The 24,791-nt window shown below is 35.1% G+C and overlaps 1 protein-coding gene across 1 annotated transcript in view; it reads left to right on the forward strand.

The window, feature by feature from the left end:
• Sol1 (CUB domain-containing protein Sol1) overlaps positions 1-24,791 on the forward strand; it is a 988,790-nt gene that overhangs the window by 196,795 nt on the left and 767,204 nt on the right. The window lies entirely within an intron of this gene.

Consider the following 24,791-nt stretch of genomic DNA (forward strand, 5'->3'; position numbering starts at 1 on the left):
TATTCTCAAAATTTGGGGTAAGAGGTTTGGAAAGCTACATAAGGCCCCTGAACAAGTTCTGCATACACTCGAGCTCCTGTTATTGCTAGACAGATCGATAGAAGAAAAAAATCTTTAATAACAAACGTTTTTCCTTTCACCCTTGGCTGTACTATTTGTTCATACACATGGACAACAGAGACCAAGAAAATATCTGAACTAAGATAGCATAAGGTATGAATGGTAAATCTTGATTTTTTATAACATTAACTAAAAAAACAACTTTTTTAAACTGAAAGTAAGGAGCGACATTAAAATTGACAACGAACATAAATTATTCCGTATATGAAAGGGGTTTTTCCCTCCTTAGCACCTCGCTCTTTACGTAAATTTTGACTCTGTCTCACAGCTTTATTTTTTAAAACAATAAAATATACGATCAGGGGTGATCGTATCGATCCAGTAGTCCTAGAATATCGTGAGGGGGCTTATTCGAACGGAAATTAAAAGTTCTAGTTCTCTTTTTAAGTGACCAAAAATTTGGAGGGCAAGTTGGCCCCCTCCCATGCTCTGTTTTTCCCGAAGTCACCCAATCAAAATTTTGAGATAGCCATTTTGTTCAGTATAGTCGAAAATCTAATTAATATGTCTTTGAGGATTATTTAATCCCCCAAAGTTCCTGGGGGAAGGGCTGCAAGTTATAAACTTTGCCCATTGTTTACATATATTATTATTATTATTATTATTATTATTATTTAATGGAAAACCCGTCATGCAAAAAAGGAAAAGACGGAGCAATAAGTAAAAAAAAAGCAATACACATAAACTTAGGAGTTATACATGTGGTTTTTAGTGACGAACGCTAGAGCTAAGATCTAAATTAGCTCTTAGAACATATTGCACAAAACCAGAAAGAAAAACTCAATTATACACTGCTCTGCACGTAGGCGACATGTTTCTTTTTTTTTAGGCTCCTAAATACTAAACAAACATAAACAATATGAACATCATTGCATCAAGCCGCAATTGGTAAAAAAAAAAAAAGAAAAAAAAAAGTTCTAGTTATTGGGAAGTATACTGGCGTTTTCAGGAGGATTTTTTTTCTGGTGGGGGGGGGAGGGAGGGGGGTCGGAGTATGTTTACGGGGTAGAATCTCTCCATGCAGGATGTTTTCTTGGGGGAAGGGACACTTCTATGAAGGAGTGCCGGATTTTCCAGAATTATTTAGAAAACGATCAGAAATTAAATAAAAAAAAAAAGTTTTTTCTCAACTGAGAGTAAAGAGCAACATTAAAACTTAAAACGAACAGAAATGATTACGTATATGAGGGGTTCACCCTTTAATTGATACCTTGCTCTTTACGCTAAAGTTTTTTTTTAGTACTTTCAAAACAGCTATCTATTCTAATTAACCGACCTTTGTGATTCAGGGGTTTGTGATTAGAATAAAATTCGAACTTAAGCGTAAAGAGCGAGGTATTGACTAGGGGGCGAACTCCCTAATATACTCAATAAAAATATAAAACAATAGAAATTCATTACGTATGTTAATTCTTCAGTTACGTCAGAATCAAAATTTCGAGAAAACCATTTAGCCAAAAAAAGGAAAATTAATATGCGAATTTCGTTTTAATTATTCATGTACGGTTAGCCAAAATCAAAGCGGCATGAATTCAAAAACGTTCAGAAATTAAATAAAAAAAACAAGTTTTTTTTTACTGAAAGTAAGGAGCGACATTAAAACTTAAAATGAACAAAAAATGTCGCTCCTTACTTTCAGTTAAAAAAACTTTTTTTATATATTTAATTCAAAATAAGCATGCCACTTCTCGTCAGGAATATCAGAGGGATATCCTAAGTGAGTATTATTACGGGTCGGTATTAATACGGTCGAGTATTACGCTTAAACAGTTGGGTAACGTAGTGCTTGGCCCTTCCAGAATGCATATCTACAAACATCTTCTAAACAAACTCAAAAGAGCCTTGGTGAGTTTTCGTGAAATATCAATAATGAATATGCTATGAAAGCATTTTTCTATGTTTTAAGTTATGGTTTTACTAAAGATTGACTAGAAATGGAAGAGAAGGTTCAATTGTAAAAGCGAAAATCAACTTCTATCAGAGCCGGGTTTAAGCTAATAGAGGGAACGGGGGGACCGGTGCTTAGTCTCCCTTGTCATTAGTGTTACTATTTTAACATTCGTATTAATTTACGATATTATTGTTGCCAAATTAGACCCAAAACATTTGCTTAACTCTTAAAAACCCATATTTAAGTTTCGATGCCATACTGCCGATTTGAATAATGGCCAAACGCTACACGCTAAAGTTTTTACAACACGCTAAAGTTTTTTGCACTTAAAAAAAGCTTCTTATTGTTCTAATTAAACGACCCTTGTGTTTAAGGAGTTTTTCTTAAAGAATTGGTACAAAATTCAAACTAAAGTGCGAAGAGCGAGGTGTTGAGGAGGGGGAGCTCCCATCTTGTAGGTAATAATTTCTGTTCGGTTGAAGTTTTAATGCTACTCCTTACTTTCAAATGAAAGGACTTATTTTTTTAAATTTAATTTCTGATCTTTTTAAATAATGCCAGGAAATCTGGCTCCACCTCCACGGAAAAATACCCTTCCCCACGGAAATATCCACTAGACAATTCAACACCGGTGAAAATATACCCCGGACAGTTATCCTTAACATCTCCACGAGTAAAATTGAGCCCAGAAAGAGAAAGCGAGACAAATAAAATAAAAATGTATAGGAATTCTGGAAAATTCCCTAGTGGAAATTTCCCCTGAGAACTTCATCCCCTGGAAAATTCCCTTCCCATGAAGAATTCTCCCCGTGGAAAAAAACCCAAGCAGAATATTCCCTCCCCCACCCGAAAATGTATGTATACTTCGCAATAACAAATACTATATGTAAATGGGTAAATTTTATAACTTAAAGACTTTTCCCCTGGGGCTGTGGTGAGTCATGATATCTTTAACAAATTAGGCATAGTTATTGGGCCTTTCAACTATGCCGGACAAAATGGCTATCTCAAAATTTTGATTGGACGATTTTGGGGAAAAAAGGGGCGTGGAAGACGGCCTAGTTGCCCTCCCGTCTTTTTGGTTAGATGAAAAGGGAGCTAGACCTTTCCATTTTCGTTCAAATAAGCCCTCTCCTGACTTTCTAAGACTATTGGTTCGATACAATCGCCCCTGAAAAAAAGAAAAAAAAAATAAGCGTCCGTGATTTTTGTAGATAGGAGCTTGTAATCTCCACAGCACGGTTCTCTAAAATGCTGAATCTTATGGTTGGATTTTCATTAAGATCGCTTGACTTTTTGAAGGTGTTTCTCCCCTTTTTCGAAGATCAGGTGCATTTTCTCAGGCTCGTGGTTTTTGATGGGTAACATTACACTTAATGGATTTTATATATTTGGAATCAGCAGAAAAAGTAATCAAAATTCTAAGTAATCAATAAAAAAAAGTAATCAAAGAATAAAAAAAAGTAATTTTAATCTGTTGTTTTCAGAATTCTAGTTTTTAGATTTTCGGTTACCACAAGCTGTTTGACAGCTAATGAATTGGATTTTTGAAGTAATAGGAAAAATAAACCACATCATAGTTTTCAATGAAAAACTGAACAACAGATGACACTTCAATAGCTATGATTGTATCTTAATCATCTTCTGCAGCACTAGAAATTTCTTTGGCATATTGTTATCGAGATTTTTTGAGCCATCTTATAATAATCTTAGAAATATTTGCTGCTCCAAAATGGCACCATGGTCTTAGATTCGTTTAATTATTTTATTTTCTTCAACTTTTAGCTCATTATTATTCATCCTATTTAGTTGCTTATTCGGTTTCTTTTTCGTAAAATGAGTGGGACTTATTAAGGAAGAATTACAAACAAAGGAAAATCACACTAAACACACATAGTTCAACTATTTTCCTTTTAGTGGAAATATTAAGATTCTAAATCCATTTCAAACACTCTGAAAGTTGTGAACTTGGAAATTATTTAATAGGTTTTGCTGAAATTTCGTATACATTATCATAACTTTATTATCACTAAAATATATCACTTTGGAAGTTTGAGTTGGACTAGTTTGAACTTAAGCTTTTGACATCATTGTCGGGTGAATAATTTAAATTATTTAGAAGTATGTGCCATTGGAAAAACTAAGGCTCCAGTAAGTTTAAATCGGCTGCTTTTTGCTGGCGCTTCTGAAATTTTCAAATCAAAGAGAAAGCAGAATACATCATGATTCTCATTAGAAAATCTTTGCATATAAACGGGATTGTTGGATACGGTTCATGGTTGCAGCGGTATCTGCAATCTAGTAAGGAACGAACCACGGCCCACGTTAACCAAAACTTAAAAAATTGTTATTAAAATAATTGACCAATGAGAAAAAATTGTTTTTTCGAGCTGATTCAGGAATACTAACCATTATCTAAATTAGTCCTAATGGTAAAATGTTATTTTGAAAATAAATTTATGGGAATTCCGAGAAATAGCCTGAACCTCTTAAAAACGACGTCATATCCAAATAAAAAGTACGCTATTAAAATAGCCATGATCGAAACCCTATGCAAGGAACTTACAGTCCACTTATTTGAACAAAAAAACGGCTTTTTTGCATGGGTAGCACTGATGTCTTTTTTTCTTTTATTTCTCCGCTAGTATTGGGGCACTGGAATATCGTAGAGATCTGTTTATGAACTCATTTTAAACAAAATTGCTACATCTACTTGTTTTTACAATTAATAAAACACGAAATTAAATTCAAAATCAATTTTACAAAAAATGCAAAAATATCAGAAATGCAACTTTTTGTTCTCCGCTAAAATTTTCCTTTAAAACAAGCTATAGAAAAACATATTGGAGGAGTCAAAATTATTCCTTGAAAACTTAGCTAGATAGAACAGAAAGGTTTATTAATTCTTTTGTAGTTGTTTCGCTTCTTTCTTCTTCCATAAGAGCTTGAAACTTCTTGAATGTGTATCTTAAGCATGAAATACTCAAACATAAGACTGTAAGAATTTCAAGGCAGAGTATCTTTCTTGCTAGTGACGTATAAAGGGAGGGGAGATTTAGCATCGTGCACTACCCCAGAATATCGAGATTTATCTCTTAATTTCTTTTATTTTTCTATATTTTTTTTCTTAAAAGTCCCCAAAGTCTTAGAAAAGACAGTAGATCTATCTTGGGCAGTTTTTTTTTGGTTAAATCTATCCCCTAACACAGAATAGAATCCGGCATACGTGCCTGTTCTCAAGAGCTCTCCTCAATTAACAAATTGTTTCACATGAACAAATCTTTACTACTTGGGTAATTTGGTCAGATCCAAATTGATTTGCAGTTCCTGTAGTTTAAAAGTGATTAATTAAGAAAACTTTTGCACAAAATAAGTTTTCAAACAAAAGTAAAGAACTCCATTAAACCAAAAAATGAACAAATATAGAATCAAATAATCTACCCAGCATACAACTACCACAAATTAGTATCAATATATAAATGAAACCCAAAACAAACGGAAATTAAAATGAATAACAGAGTCAAACTCAAAACGAGCAGAAATTAGTATGAGTAGGGCTCTAAACCCCTTTTGGGGGAAAATTTGCCCTCTCATCACTTTCGAATAATAAAAGGCACTAGTCCTCTCAATTTCCAATCAAATGAGTCCTTTTTGAAGCTTCTTGGACAAAACTTTCTATAAAACCCTTATATGCCCCAAGGGCATAACTTCAGACCCTGTCCTGAGGGCTATTGGGGGAGGGTTGTCATCCTCAAAGACATAATTTCCAGACCTTTCAACTACGTTGAAAAAAAATGGCCGTATCAAAATGTTGATTGGAAATGTTTGGGGAAATGATGGGCATGGGACGGGGGGGGGGGGGTTCTCCCACCGATTGCTTTCGACTATTAAAAAGGACAATAGCCCTCTCAATTTACAATCCAATGACCCCTTTTTGAAGTATTTACGACAACGCTTTTTATAAAAACTTTATATGCCCGCAAGGAATAACTTACGATATTAGCCCTGAGGGCTATGGGGTGGGGGGAGGGGTGGTGAGGGGTTTGTCTTACTCAAAAACATAATTTTCGGACCCTTCAAATACGTTCAACAAAATGGCTACATCAAAATTTTGATCGGAAGTGTTTGAGGAAATGATGGGCGTGGGGGGGGGGGGGCAATCGCCCTCCAATCGCTTTTGACTATTAATAAGGGCACTAGTCCTCTCAGTTCCCATTTGAATGAGCCCTTTTTGAAGTTTCTACGACACCGCTTTCTATAAAAACTTTATATGCCCCCAAGGCATAATTTACGATCTTAGTCCTGAGGGCTATGGGGTGGGGGGGATGTCTTACTCAAAAACAAAATTTCTGGACCCTTCAACTACGTTCAACAAAATGGTTATATCAAAATTTTGATCGGAAGTGTTTGGGGAATGATGGGCGTGGGGGGGATTCGTCCTCCAATCGCTTTTGACTATTAATAAGGGCACTAGTCCTCTCAATTCCCAATTGAATGAGCCCCTTTTGAAGTCTTTACAACAAAGCTTTCTATAAAAACCTTACATGCCCCCAGGGCATAACTTAAAACTTTTGCCCTGTGGGCTTTGGGGGGGGGTTGTCATCCTCAAAGACATAATTTCAGGACATTTCAACTACGTTGAACAGAATGGCTATCTCAAAATGGTGGGAATATGGTGGGCGTGAGAGAAGATTAGTTGTCCTCCAATAACTTTTGACTATTAAAATGGGCACTAGCCCTTTCAATTTCCAATCGAATGAGCCTTTTTTGAAGTTTCTAGGACAACACTTTCTATAAAGACCTTATATGCCCCATGGCATAACTTACAACCCTTGCCCTGAGGGTTGTGGGGGGGGGGGGGTTTCAACCTCAAATACCTGATTTTAGAACTTTAAACTACGTTGAAAAAAGGGTTATCTGAAAATTTTGATTGGGTATGTTTGGGGAAATGGTGGGCGTGAGAGGGGGTTTGTTGCCCTTCAATACTTTCGGGTATTAAAAAGAGCACTAACTCTCTCAATTTCCCATCGAATGAGCTCTTTTTTAAGTTTCTACAACACCACTTTCTGTAAAAACCTTATATGCCCCCAGGGCATAATTTACAATCCTTACCCTGAGGGGTGTGGGGGGGGGGGTTTGTCTCGCTTAAAGACCTAATTTATTTAACTCTCAACTAAGTTGAAAAAATAGCTATCTGAAAATTTTGATTGGATGTGTTTGGGAAAATGGTGGGCGTGAGACGGGGGCTAGGTGCCCTCCAATCACTTTGTACTATTAAAACGGGCACTAGCCCTTTCAATTTCCAATCGATTGAGCCTTTTTTGAAGTTTCTATTAAAACGCTTTCTATAAAACCTTATATGCCCAAAGGGCATAACTTACAACCCTTGCCCTGAGGTGTGTGTGTGTGTGTGTGGGGGGGGGGGTTATCATCGTCAAAGACCTAATTTTCGAAACTTTCAACTGCATTGAACAAAATGGATATCTCAAATTTTTAAATGGTTTGGGGAAATGGAGGGCGTGAGAGGGGGGTTAGTTTCCTTCCAATTACTTTTGAATATTAAAAAGGGCAGTAGCTATTTCAGTTTCCAATTGAATGGGCCCTTTTTGAAGTTTTTACAACAACGCTTTCTATGAAAAACCTTATATGCCCTCAGGGCATAAATTACAACCCTTGCCCTGAGGCCTGTGGGGGGATTGTCCTCCTCAAAGTTGGGGAAATGATGGGCTTGTAAGGGGTGTTAGTTGCCTTCCAATCACTTTCGACTATTAAAAAGGGCACAAGCCATTCCAATTTCCAATCGAATGAGCTATTTTAAAAGTTTCTACAACAACTCATTCTATACTAAGTACCCTGGTCTAAGACCAACCAAAAAAAAAAAAAAAAAAATAAAATAAAATAATACATTGTGCCAACATCATACATTGTAATACATTGTGCAATCATAGGCAGCGCTTTTGCACTGCCTATGATTTAGAAAAAGCAAAATGGATTCAATATGAGCCGCCTGTTCGTGTTCTCGCCATGGCTGCATCCATAGTTTTACATGGCTGCATACATAGTTATCCAAGCTTTAAAACATGACATGAAAAAGAACTGTCTTATAATGCTAAAATATCAAAGTTTGTGGCAGTAAACCGCAAGCAAGAAGTAATGTAGCTCAATAGCTACCAAAAATCTACAAAACACGAGTTTTTCAAACAGTTCGTGGTAACGAACTGTAAGTAAGGAGCGAACCGGCTCAATAGTAACCGAAACTAAGTACCACTAGATACATCAAAAGAATCTGGTTTATATGCTGATTTCAAATATATAAGTTTCATTGAGTTTAGTCTTACCCATCAAAAGTTACGTGCCTGAGAAAATGTGCCGTGTTTTCGAAAAAAGGGAGAAACACCCCCTAAAGTCATAGAGCCGTAATGAAAATCACACCATCAGGTTTAGCGTATCAGAGAACCCTACTGCAGAGGTTTCAAGCTCCTATCTGCAAAAATGTGGAATATTGTATTTTTTGCCAGAAGAAAGATCACGGATGCGCGTTTATTTTTTTTTCCAGGGTGATCGTATCGACCCAGTGGCCCTTGAATGTCGCGAGAGGGCTCATTCAAACGGAATTTAAAAGTTCTAGTACCCTTTTTAAGTGAGCAAAAAAATGGAGGACAACTAGGTCACCCGATCAAAATTTTTAGATAGCCATTTTGTTCAGCATGATTGAAAAGTATAATGACTATGTCTTTACTTAATCCCCCACTGTCCCCGGGGGAAGGGCTGTAAGTTACGAACTTTGCCCAATGTTTACATATACTACGGTATTGGTTATCGGGAAATATGCAGACAATTCAGGGGGGATATTTTCTGGTAGTGGGGGGGGGGGAAAGTGGGAGGATATTTCCATGGAGAAAATTTTCATGGGGGAAGGGACATTGCTATGAAGGGGGCTGGATTTCCCAGCATTATGTAAAAAAGTGATTAGAAAATTAAAAAAAAACAAGTTTTTCAAATGAAAATAAGGAGCAACATCAAAACTTAAAACGAACAGAAATTATTACGTATATGATTGGGGTCGCCCCCTAGTCAATACCTCGCTCTTTACGCTAAAAAAAGGTTTTTTTTTACTAAAAAAAGTTTTTTTTTAGTAAAAAAAGTAAAGTCTTTGTGATTAAGGGGTCATTCTTAAAGAATTGAAATAAAATTCGAACTTTAGCGTAAAGAGTGAGGTATTGTCTAGGGGGTGAATCCCCTAATATACGTAATAAAATATATAAATATAGAAGTTTGTTACGTAATTGCGTATGTTCGTAAATAAAATTAAACAACTTTCGGGAAAGCCATTTAACCAAAAAAAGTAAAATTAATATTCAAATTTTGTTTTAATTATTCATATATGGTGAGCCAAAATCAAAACCTGCATCAATTCAAAAACGTTCAGAAATTAAATAAAATAACAAGTTTTTTTTTACTGAAAGTAAGGAGCGACATTAAAAGTTAAAACGAACAGAAGTTATTCCGCATATGAAATGGGCTGTCTCCTCCTCAACGCGTCACTCTTTACGCTAAAGTTTGACTCTCTCTCACAACTCTATTTTATAAAAAAAAAAATTGTGCTTTTTCCCCAGGGAGGATCTTATCGAACAAGTTATTTAGGAAGATCGGGAGAGGGTTCATTTGATTGGAAATCAAAAGCTCTAGTGCCCATTTTAAGTGACCAAAAGGATTGGAGGGTAACTAATCCTGCTTTTACGCACCCCTTTTTCCCATAACCCTCCCCATTTTGCTCAGCATAGTGGAAAGGTCCAGTAATTATGTTTTTGGGGATAACAAATAAAGAAATGGATTCTAAAGCGAATATTAATGGTGTCTTCTTATTTCAATTCAAACAGTTTATATCAGATTTACTTGAAATTAGTACATAACAAAGGCGCAAATTGTTTTTTCTAGCAGCACAATGTAAGGCTGTAAGGCTATGATCTAGTCAAACCTTCACAATTGGGTTTTCAAACTGTCTTACATCAAATTTTCCATGTTCTACCAGATGCCTACTCATAGTTGCATGGTTTTTAGTCATAGCAGAACATAAGAATTTCCCATTATCCCAATCTAAGGCATCTGTAGCGGCATCCTTTGAAACTAGATCACGACAAATGTCCAAATTACCTCTAGCAGTAACATGTAAGGCTGTTTTATCCAGTGTCTAACCTTCGCGTTTGGGTTGACTCCATTTTTACCATATATTTGATCACAGCTATAGAATTTCCAATCATAACAAAATACAAACGGTATTTGAATATGCACATCTCAGGCATCTATAGCGGCACCGTTTAAAATAGTTCACAACAAATGTCCAGGTTGCCTTCTCTAGAAGCATTATGTAAGCAAGTTTTTTTCAAATAATCAGCCTTCCTATTTGGGGTCCATTTTCTAACAGATATTTGGTACCAGCTACATGATTTTGAGCAACAGCCTAAAATAAAAGTATTCCACTGTCCCTATGTAAAACATCTCTTGTGGCATCCTTTGAAACTAGTGGCCGAAAAAGTCCATATCTGTGGACAAATGCTCATAGATATACCCTTCGCATTTGGGTCTGCTCCATTTTCTAAGAAATATGCAGTCACATTTGTTTGATTTCAAGACATATGTAAAAAGATTGATAAGATAGATAAGATAATATTTATTCCTCATGAAATACACCTACAATATTACGTTTTATTATTCCCCCAAAGGCCCATTGTCTTGAAAAGAAGGGGGAAGACGAACGAGTCACGTACTCAGGGAAAATAAATAATCACTTTCAGAGAGAAGAGCAAAAAGGAGAAGTGACAAAAAAAAATATATAAATAGAATAAAAACTATAGAACACAAAACTAAATAGATTGATTAGACTAAATTGATTAAGTTGAATATATTGAATGTACTCCAATAAAAGAATACAAAATATATAAGAAAAAATAAATAACTAAATAGATACAAATAGCTCCTAAGAAGTCAAAGAAATTTTTTTTGGCTTTGGAGTGGAAAATATTAATGACGGAAAATAGGAGAAGCATAGGAGAAAACGATAAAAACTCGATTCTAATGAAATATAAGAAGAAAGGAACGCAAAAAAAATAATCATAAATAAAACATAATAAAGCAACATATGAAAAACAGGAGAAAACGGTAGAAACTCAACTCTGATGAAGTATAGGTGTTGTTCGGAAAAGTTCTAAGCAACATGTTGATATTTAAATACTAAAATCCAGAAAACTATTATTTAATATTGTTTAGGCCTGGTAGACTGAATATTGTATTCTTTATAGGTCTGATAAACTCTAGAAGTTATTGTCATTACGAAAATCTTAACAAGTTATGCTACACTAAAAGTTTTTATATTATATATTTTCATAGCTTTATATAAATAGTATCCTAATCAATTATATTATTTGAATTCCAGTATCATAATGGATTGATTCTCAAGCAGCTTTTTTGTTTGCGTTAATCAAACAGTTCGTGGTAACGAACTGTAAGTAAGGAGCGACCCGGCTCAATGGTAACCGAAACTCTAGAAAACGGGTTTTTGATACCAATAGATATATCAAAAGAATCAAATTTTAATTCTGATTTCAAATATATAACTTTCATCAAGTTTAGTGCTACCCATCAAAAGTTACGCGCCTGAGAAAATTTGGCTGATTTTCAAAAAAAGGGGGAAACACCCCCTAAAAATTATAGAACCTTAATGAAAATCACACCATCATAGTCAGAGCCTCAGAGAACCATAATGTAGTAGTTTCAAGTTCTTATCTAGGAAAATGTGGTATTTTACATTTTTTGCCAGAACAAAGATGATGGATACGTGTTTATTTGTTTGTTTTTTTTCCCCAGGAGTAATCGTATCGACCCAGTGGTCCTAGAATATCGTGGGAGGGCTCATTCGAACGCAAATTAAAAGTTCTAGTGCCCTTTTTAAGTGACCAAAAAAAATGGAGGGCAACTAGGCCCCCTCCCACGCTTATTTTTTTCCCAAAGTCACCCGATCAAAATTTTGAGATAGCCATTTTGTTCAGCATGGTCGAAAATATGATAAATATGTATTTTAGGGTGACTTAATCCCCCAAAGCTCCCAGAGGGAGGGCTAAAAGTTATGAACTTTACCCAATGTTAACATATAGTATTGGTTCTTGAGAAGCATACAGAAGTTTTCAGGAGGTTTTTTTCTGGTAGTGGGAGGGAAGGGTGGGTCGGTGGTTATGTTGGAGGATCTGTTCATGATGGAAGTTTTTATGGGGGAAGGGAAATTGCCATGAAAGGGGCGCTGGACTTGCCAGCATTATTTATTGGTTATTGGGAAGTATACAACCATTTTCAGGAAGGATTTTTTCTGGGGGGGGGGGCTAGAGGAGGGGGTTACTCTGGAGAATATTTCTGTGGAGGATGTTTCTTTGGGGTAAGGGAAAGTTCTATGAAGGCGGCACCGGATTTACAAGCATTATTTAAAAAACGATCAGAAATTAAATTAAAAAAAACCAGTTTTTTGAACTGAAATTTAAGAAGGAATATTAGAACTTAAAACAAACAGAAATTATAACGTATGTGATGGGGTTATCCCCCAATTCAAAAACACGCTCATTAAGCTAAAGTTTTTTCTATTTCTTTCAAAAGAGCTATATATTCTAATTAAAAGGCCTTAGTGATTCAGGGTTTTGTGAATTAAAATTGTTTTAAACTTTTAACGTAAAGAGCGTGGTATTGACTAAGGGGAGAACCCCTTCATATACGTAATAACATATACGTAATAAAAAAACAATAAAAAAACAAGCGATACGGCTCAATAGTAATCGAAACTTTTAAAAACGGAATTTTGATGTCAATAAATGTATCAAAAGAATGTGTTTATAATGCTGATCCTAAATATATAAATTTTATTAAGTTTAGTATTACTCATCAAAGGCTACGAGCCTGAGAAAATTTACTCGATTTTGTAAAGAGGGGGAAACATCCCCTACAAGTGAAATAATTTTAATGAAAATCACACCGTCAGATTCAGCGTATCAGAAAACCCTATTACATAGGTTTCAAGCTCATATCTGCAAAAATCTGCAACTTTGTATTTTTTGCCAGAAGAAAAATATACGAATATAGAAATTAGTTACGTAAGTTAATTTGTAAAGACATCCATTTAGCAAAAGAAAAGTAAAATTTTTATGCAAATAAAAGCTGCATTAACTAAAAAACGATCAGAAATTAAATAAAAAAAACGAGTTTTTTAAACTGAAAGTAAGGAGCGACATTAAAACTTAAAACGAACAGAAATTATTCCGTATATGAAAGGGCTGTCCCCTCCTCAACGCCTCGCTCTTTACGCTAAAGTTTGACTCTGTCTCACAACTTTATTTTTTAAAACAATCAAAAACTTTAGCGTAAAGAGCGAGGCGTTGAGGAGGGGACAGCCCCTTTCATATACGTAATAATTTCTGTTCGTTTTAAGTTTTAATGTTGCTCCTTACTTTCAGTTTAAAAAACTTGTTTTTTTTATTTAATCATAAATAGAGAAGAGGAACAGAGGCCAAATTCCTACTACTGGGTCTTTAATTACTCTAGTCTATACTTCCAGTACAGAATTTCCTTATAAAATATTGCAGCATTCGAGGTCAACGGCAAATACTGACAGCAAATATTTTCGGATTTTAGTCCTTTTTGTTTTTTATTTAATCTCTGTGCTATTAATTTCAAGAACAATAAATCATCTACAATCAATAGCCTGGAAATTCATCGGCTAAACAGCAACCCACAAAAATAACATACGTGGAAAAACTGCCTTCATTAAAACTACTTTATTTTAATATCAGTTATGAATGTAATATCATGTGTCAATATAATGATATTACGTAGGACTTGCAGTTTATCATAACGTGACTGCCTCAATTCACGAAGGGACTCATTGATCTAAATTAGAAAGCAAGACTAAATCTTTCTGCATTGGCAGTCAATATTGACTTAATCTCTTTTCTGGTTCCTGTTGATGCTGAAGTTTCCTTTTGTATTCTCTAATGGGAAGGTAACCTAATTGGTGACTTTTAGAAGGTTAAAAGGGGCTAAATAGATTCGTTTTTAGTGCTTGAATTATCTCTGTTCTCGTGTTAAAGCATCAGTATGGGGTACAATAAAAGTATGGAGCATGGGGTAATAAAATAAATTTTCGGTTGCTGCAGAGACCTAAATTCATGAGGTTATTTTTACAAAATGCTATGATTCGTAAACATTTTGTTCTTTTACCGACTTAAACATTCACAAAAAATACCAATCTGATTCTATACTGTTATTACTTGCTCAGAGTTTTACATACTAACCATGGGCATGCACAGCAAGTAGAAAGGTGGGGTAATTTGGTATCCCTTTTTGAAGTAAGCTGAATGAGCAATGTGCTTGGTTTAAGAAAAAAGCGTGATGAAAATAAGCCGATTGAATTGAAGCACGCTTCCTAGCACAATTTCTATTTTCCGTCTGCTCAAATGAAACGCTGAGTTTTAAACTTAATTTCTTATGTTTCATTTTCAAAGCACCGATGTCCCAGCGTAGCTGAAACTCAATATTTTTAAAATCAGCTTCTCAAAACAGTTGGATACAAATAAATATTTAAAACAAAGAAAAAAAACTTGATAACAACAGCATATCTTCGGCCAGTGCCAGGAAGGCCATATCCAGGAGGGGGGCTACCGGATTGGCCCCCGCCCCCGATATATTTGTCCAACTTGTAAAAACGTAACAAAATGCATGTAAACGAACTTTTGATACATTTTGAAGTTTTTTGGTAAACCCAATACTTTCTGCACGGAAGGTCAAATTAACTCAAACTACTACTTCCTACACGGAAGTAGTGATGAAACGGTTTTAGTTTTCTGAAAACAACATCTTTCAGAGCAGCAATGAACCAAATACGCCTGGTTTTGTCTTGGTTTATGGTTCTCAGCAGTTCATCCTCCGCACTACAAGTGCGGTCTTAATTCTTTGTCTTTTCCGAAAATAGTGACCTAAAATGACAAAATAAATTCAAATTTAATCACAAGACGTTTTGTGCCAGCTTCGTCACCTTTTTTAATACATTCATTTACCTGTTTATTTAGTAATTTATATATTTATATTTGATAGATTTTTCCTATGGGAAGGGAAACCTGTCAATAAAAAGAAAACAGTTTACTTCTATCTTTCAAGTTTTCCATATAGGAGGGGGGGGGGGTCTTTGGACCATCTAAAGGTGTCAATCATTAAGGTATCCTTGAGGGTCAAAAATTTTAGGCATGAATCTGCTTTCTCCCAAAAATATGTTGAAAACAAAGCTTTGTCTTTTTTATGGGACCTTTGCATGTAAAAAAAAGCGTCAAAACAACCAAACGAGTCGACTTGAAAAAAATGCATAAAAAAACAAAATGTAACCAAATAAAGATGGCAGAGTGTGACTAGATACATACCTGTACAAAACACTTAAATACTAATAAAACCTCACGCAAACATTATGTGTTCTTGTGATAAACACCTTGTGGACCCAAAGGAGATTTGACACTGAAATATTTCTACCTAAATTCAAAATAGCCGTCGTGCTTAAATGAAAATTATTTTCTATTCCTACTGTGCCACATATATAAAAAGTGGTGGTGCACACAGTTGTATATCCAAGAATAATACGAAGGCCTCTAATTTTTTCCCATTTTCCTAAGCATATGAGAAAAGAATATACATGACCAAAATAAGTAGAAGAATTATGGTTGTCATTGTGAAGCACAGGGGCGTCCCGAAGGGGGGGGGGGGCTGGAAGGGCACACCCCCCCCCCCCAAAAAAAAAAAATTGAATTCGGTAAAATTTTCACCGAATGCGAAAATTTCAGCAGAAATTTTGCAAAATCGGCCGAAATTTAGCAAAATTCTTGATTTCTGCAGGAAATTCGGCATAAATCAGGTAGCTATTCGGTAAAATTTATGAATATCACCCCCCCCCCCAATAAAATAAGCCTCGAGAAGCCCCTGGTGAAGCACCATAGTTTTTAACTGTCCTTGGAGAGATTCGTCATCATTTTACATTCAGTTGGATTATGATTCAAATTGCAAAATTCGATTAAGCAATTAATTTAGCAGCAAACAATGAGATTATTTTTATTTTCAAAAACAGGAAGTAAATTCTTAAGACGATCACTACATTGGGACACCTCAACATTTTTGTGGAAATGACTATATTGCTGAAGCCTTGGCTTTAGAAGTTTAAGGCTCCTTTGACAAGTAGAGATCTCGAGTCAGATCCTTCATTGCTCCATTTTTCGCTCTTTCAAGGGATCTTCTAATCATTATGAAAAATTCTATTTCTATCGGTTTAATTAAGCAGGGATAGTAATTATATAATGACTTGGGTTCCCGCTGAACCAAAAGCAGAGCAAAATCCTTTTTTTGGAGCCAATCTGATAGCAAAACTAAAGAAAGTTGCTACAAAATGCGGAGCCTGAGGGTATTTCCGATCTCCAGCTTCCATATAATAAAAAGAGTGTTCAGATTTGCTCAGTTTTAGAGCTTAGAAGCACAGTACTATGCCTGTGGTAAAGTGCTCAGGGTTAGGCGACCCTTCAGGTAATTTATTTTCAAAAATATTATTATATTATTATATTCTTAATACTTATATGAGTCACTAGATATAGCAATTTTCTTTCAAATGAACCCTTGAACATCTCTCTATGATGTTTCACATCTCCATTAGGGGCGACTACAAAAGAGGAAGAAAAAAAAAAAAGCAGACACTTCATTGCTTCCCATGCGAAAAAGAGATTTTCCTTGTTGTCGTGAAAGTTTTATTCAACTACTTTCCAAGATAGCGTAAAGCCCTCTATCTAGAGTTTTACCATGATTTCTTCGACAATAAATACCAATTTGACTTACAGCACATTATTTGGATGCCCTGAATTTTGACAAAATAGAATGTTCGACAAATGTACAAGACAACATTAAACGTTATAATAAGCTAAATTTTAATTAAAGTCGTATTTAATCATCTTAGGAACCGAAAATGGAGACTTCGACCATGTTAGAGCGTAATCCAGTCTACTATGATTTTGTCTGTGTTTTTTTACTTATAATAGATCATTATTAATAGTCCTATATGTTCTTTAAATATGTCATAACTAAAATGACCCTGTATTGATAGAAATTCTGTTCCGGACTCATCCAATACTGACTTACACCATAAACGCAAATTTATAGTAATTTTTTCTTGCCATTAATTAAAAAAAATTTCAACAAAATAAGTTTTTATTAAAAAAGTAAAGAACTCCATTAAACCAAATGAACGAAAATAGAATCAAATCATCTACCAAGAATACAATTATCACAAATCAGTATCAATAAATAAATGAAACCCAAAACAAACAGAAATTAAACTAAATAACAAAGTTAAACTCAAAACGAGCAGAATTAATATGAGTAGGGTTCTAAACCACAAACTTTCTAAAAGCCATGAAAATAATTTGTACTTTACTGAAAAAAATATAAATGAACTTACTGAAAAAAATGTGCATTGTCAGTTTAATATACACATGCTGATATTTATTCCTTTAAATCTCAATTGATTTTTGTTCTCTTAAAGTTATAAAAGAAAAAACATTTAAAATAAGTTTTTAATTATTTGTAAATAATAATTTTTCCATAATTTTTAATAATTTTTTAAAATAATAATTTAAAATAAGCTTGACTCTGCTATTTATTTTAATTTCTGACATGTGTGTGGGGGGAGGGATAGCTACCCTCCGATAACTTTGACTCTTAAAAAGAGCACTAGAGCTCTGATTACCAATCCATTGAGCCCCCTTCAAAGCTTATACGGCCATGCTTTCTATAAAAACCTTATTAGCTCCAGGGCACAACTTAAAACCCTTACCCTGAGGGATGGTGGATTCGTTATCCTCTAAAAGATAATTAACAGACCTTTCTGATACGCTCAACAAAATGGCTATATCAAAATTTTGATCGGAAGTGATTGGGGAAATGATGGGCGTAAAGGGGGGGGGGGTAGGGGCCGTTTCCCTCTGATCATTTTCTGCTAATAAAAAGGCACTAGTCTTCTCAGTTTCCAATCTAGTTAGCACTTTTTGAAACTTCTACGACAAAACTTTCTATAAAAACCTTATATGCCCAAGGGTCTAATTTACGACCTTTGTACTGAGGGCTCGTGGGGGAGGGTTGTCATACTCAACGATATAATTTCCTAACCTTTCAGCTATGCTGAATAAAATGGCCATATCAAAGTGTTGATAGGAAGTGTTCGGGCAAATGATAGGCGTGGGGGGATTCTTCCTCCTATTAATTTCGATTATTAAATAGGGCACTATCTCTCTCAATTTCCAATCGAATGAGCCCTTTTTGAAGTTTTTGTGACAATGCTTTCTATAAAAACATTATATACACCTAGGGCATAACTTACAAAATTATCCCTGAGGGATTTGGGGGGGGGTGTAATTCTCAAAGACATAATTTCTAGAACTTTCAGCTACGTTGAACAAAATGGCTTTCTCAAAATTTTGATCGGATCTGTTTGGGGAAATAATGGGCGTGAGAGGGGAGTTAAATGCCCTTCAATCCCTTTAGACTATTAGAAAGGGCACTAGCCCTTTCAATTTCAAATCGAATTGAGCCCTGTTAAACTTTCTACGAAATGATATCTATAAAAACCTTATATACCCCCATGGCATAACTTACAACCCTTACCCTATGGGATGCTGGGGGGGAGGTTGTCCTCCTCAAAGACATAATTTACAGAACTTTCAACTACGCTCAGCCAAATGGCTATCTCAAAATTTTGATTGGATGTGTTTGGTGAAATAGTGGGCGTGAGAAGGGGGTTAGTTGCCCTCAAATCAGTTTGGAGTATTAAAGAGGGCACTATCCCTTTCAATTTCTAATCGAATTACCTCTTTTTGAAGTTTCTACAACAACACTTTCTGTAAAATACCTTACATGCACCCAGGGCATAATTTACAACCCTTGCCCAGAGGACTGTAGGGGAGGGGATTTTTATCCTCAAAGACATAATTTCCAGAATTTTGAACTATATTGAAAAAATGACTATCTCAAAATATTGATTGGTTAGTTGCCTCTGACGCCCACCATTTCCCCAAACACATCCAATCACAATTTTGCGATAGCCATTTTGTTCAACGTATTTGAAATTTCTGGAAATTAGGTCTTTTAGGATGACAACCCCCTTAATAACCACAGGACAAGGGTTGTAAATTATGCCCTGGGGGCATATAAGGTTTTTATAGAAATATAAAAACCGTGTAGAAATATAAATACAAATTATAGATAATTTGTACTTTACTGAAAAAAATTCTTTTAAATGTTTCACTTATAACTTTAAAAAAAAAAATTAATTACGATTTTAAGGAATAAATTATCAGCATGTATATATTAAACTGACAATCCACATTTTGAATTTATCTGAATTTTTTTCAGTAAACTACAAATTATATTCTGGCTTTTAGAAAGCATAGGGTTTAGAACCCTACTCAGATTAGTTTCTGCTCGTTTTGAGTTTGACTCATTTTAATTTTTGCTTGTTTTTGGTTTCATTTATTTATTGATACTGATTTGTGATAGTTGTATGCTTGGTAGATTATTTTTTTCTATTTTTGTTCATTTTTGGTTTAATGGAGTTCTTTACTTTTTTTTGAAAACTTACTTTGTGCAAAACGTTTTTTTGATTAATATCTGTAAAAGCCAAATGGCAGCGGGGCTTAAGGAAACTTTTGATTTTCAACGAGCAAAGGTATCCCTTTAAGCGACATCTGTTTGGTCTTGACGTGCTTAATAGATCACTGCAATTTAGATAAAGTTGAAAATTTTCTATTCTGTGTTCTGTTCTATTTCTATTTTCTATGTTCTATTTCTATTTCTATGTTCTGTTCTGTTCTATTTCTATTTTCTATGTTCTGTTGCCAATAGCCTCTACTTTCTTAAAAACTAAAGAAAGCGGATTAGAACTTATGCATAATTCATTATCTATTGTCCCCAGCTATCAATTAACTTTTAGTGTAATGGGGAGCTTAGCATAGAAAAAAACACGATATTTCTTTAAAGTTATGTTTGCAAACAAGGTCTCACAGGGGGTTTATAAAAAGAAAAAGGATGGAGAATATAATATGGGAAATATTGGCGCATAGAGTTTAAAATAATATATATGGTCATGCAAAGTGCTTCCTTTAACCATGTCTCAAAACGTTTGAACACAGTCTAGGAGCATACAGGGAATGCATCTTAGCAAACAAGTCCTAAACACGGTCATCCGCCAAAGTATGATATTGATACTCTGATATAGCACCGCCACTTGTCCTGATTTGGCCATGTTTGCTGAAGATCAACTGGAACTTTTCAAAACAAAGGTGGCGTTGCAAACCAGCATCTGATTGGAGAAAACGTCGTTAAGGGGAAATTAAACTTGCCTCAATATAGTTAGGTCTGAACTCGAGACTGGTTCCCGGATTCATAGTCACAGATGGTACCCTTCATAGCTAGAAATCATCGCTCCATAATCGGCGGTTTCAGAGACTACCTTGCCCTCTCCAACCTCAGTCCAAGCTGCTATTGCGTTCTGATTTATGTACTTATGTTAAATAAAACCCCCGAAGCCCTTCCTGAACTTCGAACTGTCTTTTCTGTACTAAATTCCTCACATTAAGAAAATCACCTTCAATCGTAAAAAAATTGAGTTTTTGAAAGAGCTAGAGTGGAAGAATTTTCAAATTCTGTATCAGAACATGTTTTCTAGTCGGGTAGTCAAAGAATCATTTGTATAGCGATTTGTTTAAGGTTAAACCACATATTTACTAGACTATAAGCCAAGATCCTAACCTTTGCAACTCAACAGTCTGCCAGATCCTGTCGCAAGGGAGAGCTCCATAGGTTTTATCCTGTCCCAAGCACAAGCAAGTAACTGAAGGGGGTCATTTGTAACTGTAACTTCTATGATGTGTTGACGCAAGATCATGAAGTGTCCCAGCGTTGAAGCGTCTGTTGACCGATGTATCTGCCTGTCACGTTTCATAGATTGCAAAACAGAGAAATCATGGCTTTCGAAGTTTCTTGCAAGAAGGAATTCTTAGGATGAAAAGAACGTAAAACATTATGTAAAAAATGTAGAGTACAGCTGCATAATATACATTTTAGAAAATTAAAACCAAAATTATGTCCAATTGTCTATAAACGACCGTTTCAAAAATTGTTTTTTTTAATCAAGAAGGAATCTTTGAACTTTAATCCAGTTCAAGTTCAAGTTCTTTATTAATCAATAAAAAAAAATGTTTTGACAAAACTATCAAATTAATGACCCACAGTGAGAATAACTCACTGTTATTCTCACTAAATGAGGCTTTACTATAGAAATTTTATCAGCAAAGCAATAGCTCACTTTTAGAGAATATAGGTAAACAAAAGAAATTACCCTGGTCTTAAGTGAGTAACTTAGAAAACTAATTCCGCCAAACTTCTGGTCCTTCGAATGCAAAATATGAGTTACAGTGTAAGCTTCGTGTCAGTCAGAGGTGGTATTAGGGGGAGGTGGCACTTGCCCCGGGTGCAAAAATTTTAGGGCGGAAAATTTCAAATCAACAGTCTAAAGTTATAACCATTTTCTATGTTTTGAGGTTTTGTTTTTATTAAGATAAAATAGAGGGCGCAGTTGGCAGTAAGTATAAGCAAATTGAATCCAAACTTTTTATTTTTCTTATATCTTCATCACCATTCCTTGAAAATAAAAACAAATTGACCGAATCTAATTAATTTGAATGTTTTTTTTTGTGATTTTTTGTATTCGAATTTTGTTAATAAATACACATTTCGTTACAATTCAGCCTGCAAAACTTTTGGGAGACAGGGAGGGTGCACTAAACAAGATTTTTCCCAGGGCACAAGAGAGGCCAAAACCGTCAACGATGTCTGTTAAATAACGGTAACGTTATTTAAATAACGTTATATAAATAACGTTAGAGTTATTTATGGTCATTAAGAGCCTAGCAAGGTCCTATGACAAGAGTTGTCATGACTCTTAAATCTTCGTTAAATCTAGAATAAAAACAATATTTTTTGATGAGAATAAAGAGGGAAATGAAATTTAAAGCGAACAAAAGTTATTACTTCCCAGTTAAAACATCTGCAAAACTGATTAAAATAAACTTTTGTAGTTTTTCTCTATAATTAAATAAAAAAAAGTTTTTTTAACTGAAAGTAAGGAACGACGTTAAAACTTAAAACGATCAAAAATTATTCCGTGCATGAAAGGGGCTGTCCCCTCCTCAACGCCTCGCTCTTTAAGCTAAAGTTTTTCATTGTTTAACAAAAAATAGAGTTGTGAGAAAGTCAAACTTTAGCGTAAAGAGCGAGGCGTTGAGGAGGGGACAGCCCCTTTCATGCACGGAATAATTTCTGTTCGTTTTAAGTTTTAACGTCGTAACTTTTGATAAGTTAGACTAAACTTGATGAAACTTATATATTTGAAATCAGCATTAAAATCTGATTCTTTTGATGTATCTATTAATATCAAAATTCCGTTTTCTACAGTTTCGGTTACCATTGAGCCGGGCCGCTCCTTACTTACAGTTCGTCACCACGAACTGTTTGATTGTTGATTTCTGTAAGACTTGTACTCTACTGAAAACACAACAAAATCAGATTAGGAGTAGAAAGGTAGCCTGCGGATCTAAAAATCCAAAGAGCCAAATTTCAAGTAAAGGACAAGTTTTACAGAATTCTAAAAATATAGGGAACTTTAACAAGTCAGAAAACTTGAACCAGATTTGCAGATTGGTGTTACATAAACTGCTAAGCAATAATTGCTGTTCATCCTAAGTTGCAACTTTGCTATATACTTTCATCAGAAAAAAATTATTTTTTAAGGTAATTTTGTTCGCTTTTAAGTTTTAGAAATATACACAATAAACTTTACAGAAAATAATTTCTAGCTTAGGTGAAGAAACTAAAAAAGTCAATAAGAGTTAGTTAATTCGTGTCAAAATCTTCGTTATTTTAGGAAAAACTTATTTTCAGCACCATTGGAGCTATCAATCCCTTAAAGGTTAAGGAAATTAAAGGTTAAGCACCATTTTGTATTTGTAAATTTGTGATAAGAGTTCACCGTGCTTTGCACTTGGAGGAATCGTGGTGTAAGAAAAAACCAACCACAATGCTGTTTAGTTATAACTATAACTGATTAGAAAACATTGATGTCTGTCAAATACAGGACAGGACCAAAAAGCCCCATGAGAGAAGTCGTGGCTCAAAGCATAGTGTAACAACCCAGGAAGTAGCTTTCTGACTTAAAGCGGTGGAAAGCAAAAAGGGATCGACCTGAAAAAAAAGAAGAATTAAAATAATAGAAAATACCGTCTGTAGAACATTTTTTTTTACCTACTTTCACGAATACAAAGAAGATAAAGGATATTTATGTGCCTTCCAACAAAAATTATTGAAAGCAAGGGAGCAGCGGGGTGAAGGGGTCAAAATTTATTCTGTGTAGTATATAAATTACAAGGAGTTGGAGGTTTTCGGCCCGCGGCTAACTTCTAAACATGTAATCCTCACTTTCGCTTGTCTTATAATCGCAGATGTCTTATGCAAACTTCTTTTCCAGCTTTTCCCCAGTAATTGTTTATCCCTTTAATTTCGTTGTTATATAATTCAGTAGTAAACAAGCGTGTCCCATTGCACGTACCCTCTGAAATATCTAAATTACGCATTAGTATACATTATTGTGTCATTCTTTAGTTTAAGTCACGGGGTGAAAAATCAGCTATTTCAATTGATTTACGAGGTTTTAGCGGGAATTCACTTCCTCCTTCCTGTCCATCCTTCCCAAAATCATAACTACTACAGGGCTTGTGTTCTCCTTTGCTCTGATCGACATTATCAGTATTAATTTTGAAAATAGAAGGCTAGTGCCCTTTTTAATAGTTGAAAGTGATTGGAGGGAAACTAACCCCCCCCCCCCACGCCCACCATTTCCCTGAACACAATTAATCAAAATTTTGAGATAACCATTTTTTTCAACATAGTTGAAAGAGCCGGAAACTGTGTCTTTGAGGATGACCCCCTCAGCCTTTAAGAGCAAGGGTTGTAAGCTATGCCCTTGGGGCATTTAAGGTTTATATAGAAAGGATGATCGTATAAACTTCGGAGGGGACTCATTGGATTGGCAATAAAAATGAACTGGCTCATTTGATTGGAAATTGAAAGGGCTAATGCCCTTTTTAATAGTCGAAAGTGATTGGAAGGCAACTAAACCCCCTCCCACGCCCACCATTTCTCCAAACACACTGTCACTGAAAAAAGTATTCATGTTTGAACTTTATTTTCCAAAAAGACGAAGGGAAAACAGATGAGCCTTTCAGAGAATGTTGAGGAGAGTGCTTAACTAAATTAAAAAACGTTATGTGTATACGGATTGTCAAAAGGGCGTAACTCATAAATACCTGGGTATATCAATTTGGAACTTTCAGTTTGAAATTTCATTCCTTTTTGGCAACAGGGAATGCTGACCTAGTTTACTCTTGTTGGTGGCTCCTCGAATAGGCTCCTTTGTGGGCTCCCTTTCAAGTATAGGTTTCGAAGAGTAGTTTTTTTTTACTGTGGTGTTTGAGTGCATGTTTGTGGGAGTTTTGTGACTCCACATTAGTAGAAACCAATTATGATTGCGATGGTTGAAGAATTTTTCTCGATTCCTTATAAAAAAGTATATGTCAGGGCGTTTAGTTCTATACCCTAGTTGGTCCCTAAAGAT

The sequence above is a fragment of the Artemia sp. Qi Xiang Cuo genome, chromosome 2, assembly GCF_049724085.1.
Source record: "Artemia sp. Qi Xiang Cuo chromosome 2, ASM4972408v1, whole genome shotgun sequence".
Lineage (NCBI taxonomy): Eukaryota > Metazoa > Arthropoda > Branchiopoda > Anostraca > Artemiidae > Artemia > Artemia sp. Qi Xiang Cuo.